This window comes from Rhipicephalus microplus, chromosome 4, assembly GCF_043290135.1.
Source record: "Rhipicephalus microplus isolate Deutch F79 chromosome 4, USDA_Rmic, whole genome shotgun sequence".
Taxonomy (NCBI): Eukaryota; Metazoa; Arthropoda; class Arachnida; order Ixodida; family Ixodidae; genus Rhipicephalus; species Rhipicephalus microplus.
Window position 1 is genome coordinate 204241161 of NC_134703.1, and position 3829 is coordinate 204244989.

At 52.8% G+C, this 3829-nt stretch overlaps 1 non-coding gene across 1 annotated transcript; it reads right to left on the reverse strand.

Annotated features, from left to right (window-relative positions):
• Positions 1 to 313: 313 nt before the first annotated feature.
• TRNAS-GCU (transfer RNA serine (anticodon GCU)) lies at positions 314 to 387 on the reverse strand. Its single transcript has one exon. It is a non-coding gene; the product is annotated as a tRNA-Ser (tRNA).
• Positions 388 to 3829: the final 3442 nt, after the last annotated feature.

A 3829-nucleotide genomic window follows, 5' to 3' on the forward strand; every position in this document is an offset into this window, starting at 1 on the left:
CGCAAAAAAAGCGACACACCGGTCCTGGGAGGGCTCGAACCTCTAACCATTCGGTTAACAGCCGATTGCGCTAGCCAATAGCGCCACGGACACAGCCGTGCTCCAGTCTCACCACGGTCAGAACATTTCTCCAAAGCTATCAGCGCGAAGAAAAAAAAGAGACACACCGCTTTCGGGAGGGCTCGAACCTCCAACGTTTTGGTTAACAGCCGATCGTGCTAGCCAATTACGCCATGGAGATAGTCGTGCTCTACTCTCACCACGGTCATAACATTCCTCAAAGGTATCAGTGCAAAGAAAAAAAGCGACACACCGCTCCCGGGAGGGCTCGAACCTCCAACCATTCGGTTAGCAGCCGATCGCGCTAGCCAATTGCGCCACGGAGACAGTCGTGCTCATCTCTCACCACGGTCAGAACATTTCTCCAAAGCTATCAGTGCAAATTAAAAAAACGACACACCGGTGCCGGGAGGGCTCGAACCTCCAACCTTTCGGTTAACAGCCGATCGCGCTACCCAATTGCGCCAAGGAGATAGTCGTGCTCCATTCTCACCACCGTCAGAGCATTTCTCCAAAGCTATCAGCGCGAAGAAAAAAAGCGACGCACCACTCATGGGAGGGCTCGAACCTCCCACCTTTCGGTTAACAGCCGATCGCGCTAGCCAATTGCGCCACGGAGACAGTCGTGCTCGTCTCTCCCCACGGTCAGAACATTTCTCCATAGCTATCAGCGCGAAGAAAAAAAAGCGACACACCACTCATGGGAGGGCTCGAACCTCCAACGTTTCGGTTAACAGCTGATCGCGCTAGCCAATTGCGCCACGGAGACAGTCGTGCTCCTCTCTCACCACAGTCAGAACATTTCTCCAAAACTATCAGCGCGAAGAAAAAATAAGAGACACACCGCTCTCGGGAGGGCTTGTACCTCTAACGTTTGAATAAGCGCCGAACGCGCTAGCCAATAGCGCCACAGAGACAGTCGTGCTCCTCTCTCACGACGGTCAGAACATTTTTGTAAAGCTATCAGCGCGAAGAAAAAAAGAGACACACCGCTTTCGGGAGGGCTCGAACCTCCAACGTTTTGGTTAACAGCCGATCGCGCTAGCCGATTGCGCCATGGAGACAGTCGTGCTCCATTTTTACCACCGTCAGAACATTTCTCCAAAGCTATCAGCGCGAAGAAAAAAAGCGACACACCAATCATGGGAGGGCTCAAACCTCCAACCTTTCGGTTAACAGCCGATCGCGCTAGCCAAATGCGCCACGGAGACAGTCGTGCTAATCTCTCACCACGCTCAGAACATTTCCCCAAAGCTATCAGCGCGAAGAAAAAAAAGAGACACACCGCTCCCGGGAGGGCTCCAACCTCCAACCTTTCTGTAAACAGCCGATTGTGCTAGCCAAATGTGCCACGGAGACAGTCGTGCTCCACTCCCACCACTTTCGAAACATTTCTCCGTAGCTGTCAGCGCAAAAAAAAGCGACACACTGGTCCCGGGAGGGCTCGAACCTCCAACCATTCGGTTAACAGCCGATTGCGCTAGCCAACTGTGCCACGGAGACAGTCGTGCCCCAATCTCACCACGGTCAGAACATTTCTCCAGAGCTATCAGCGCGAAGAAAAAAAAGCGACACACCGCCCCCGGGAGGGCTCGAACATCCAAACTTTCGGTTAACAGCCGATCGCACTAGCCAATAGCGCCACGGAGACAGTCGTGCTGCACTCCCACTACCGTCAGAACATTTCTCCAAAGCTATCAGCACAAAGAAAAAAAAGCGACACACCACCCCCGGGAGGGCTCTAAACTCCAACCTTTCGTTTAACTGCCAAACGCGCTAGCCAACTGTGCCACGGAGACAGTCGTGCTCATCTCTCACCACGGTCAGAACATTTCCCCAAAGCTATCAGCGCGAAGAAAAAAAAGAGACACACCGCTCCCGGGAGGGCTCCAACCTCCAACCTTTCTGTAAACAGCCGATTGTGCTAGCCAAATGTGCCACGGAGACAGTCGTGCTCCACTCCCACCACTTTCGAAACATTTCTCCGTAGCTGTCAGCGCAAAAAAAGCGACACACCGGTCCCGGGAGGGCTCGAACCTCCAACCATTCGGTTAACAGCCGATTGCGCTAGCCAATAGCGCCACGGACACAGCCGTGCTCCAGTCTCACCACGGTCAGAACATTTCTCCAAAGCTATCAGCGCGAAGAAAAAAAAAGAGACACACAGCTTTCAGGAGGGCTCGAACCTCCAACGTTTTGGTTAACAGCCGATCGTGCTAGCCAATTACGCCATGGAGATAGTCGTGCTCTACTCTCACCACGGTCATAACATTCCTTAAAGGTATCAGTGCAAAGAAAAAAGCGACACACCTCTCCCGGGAGGGCTCGAACATCCAACCTTTCGGTTAACAGGCGATTGCGCTAGCCAATGGCGCCACGGAGACAGTCGTGCCCCACTCTCAACAAAGTCAGAACATTTCTCCAAAGCTATAAGCGCGAAGAAAAAAAAAGCGACACACCACCCCCGGGAGGGCTCGAACCTCCAACCTTTTCGTTAACAGCCGAACGCTCTAACCAGTTGCGCCACGGGGAAACTCGTGCTCCACTCTCACCACCCTCAGAACATTTCTCCTAATCTATCAGCGCAAAGAAAAAAAGCGACACATCGCTCCCGGGAGAGCTCAAGCCTCCAACCTTTTAGTTAACCGCCAAACGCCGCTAGCCAATTGCGCCAAGGAGACAGTCGTGCTCTACTCTTACTATGGATATAACATTCCGCAAAGGTATCAGCGCAAAGAAAAAAAGCGATACACCGCTCCCAGGAGGGCTCAAACCTCCAACCTTTTGGTTAACAGCCGATCGTGCTAGCCAATTGCGCCACAGAGACAGTCGTTCTCTACTGTCACCACCGTCAGAACATTTCTACAAAGCAATCAGCGCAAAGAAAAAAAGAGACACACCGCTCTCGGGAGGGCTCGAACCTCCAACCTTTTGGTTAACAGCTGAACGCGTTAGCCAATTGTGCCCCGGAGATAGTCGTGCTCCACTCTCACCACCGTCAGAACAATTCTCCAAAGCTATCAGCGCAAGAAAAAAAGCAACACACCACTCCCGGGAGGGCTCGAACCTCCAAACCTTGGGTTAACAGCCGAACGCGCTAGCAAATTGCGCCATGGAGGCAGTCGTGTTCCACTCTCACCACCGTCAGAACTTTTCTCAAAAGCTATCAGCGCAAAGAAAAAAGCGACACTCCGCTCCCGGGAGAGCTCAAACCTCCAACCTTTCGGATAACAGCCGATGGCGCTAGTCAATTGCGCACGGAGACAGTCTTGCTGCACTCTCACCACTGTTGGAACATTTCTCCATAGCTGTCAGCGCAAAAAAAAAGCGACACGCCGCTCCCGGGAGGGCTCCAACCTCCAACCTTTCGGTAAACAGCCGATCGCGCTAGCCAAATGCGCCACGGAGACAGTCGTGCTCCACTCCTACCACCGTCGAAACATTTCTACATAGCTGTCAGCGCAAAAAAAAGTGACACACCTCTCCCGGGAGGGTTCGAACATCCAACCTTTCGGTAAACAGCCGATTGCGCTAGCCAATAGCGCCACGGAGACAGTCGTGCCGCACTCTCACCACGGTCAGAACATTTCTCCAGAGCTATCAGCGCAAAGAAAAAAAAGCGACACACCGCCCCCGGGAGGGCTCGAACATCCAAACTTTCGGTTAACAGCCGATTGCGCTAGCCAATAGCGCCACAGAGACAGTCGTGCTGCACTCCCACTACCGTCAGAACATTTCTCCAAAGCTATCAGCACAAAGAAAAAAAGCG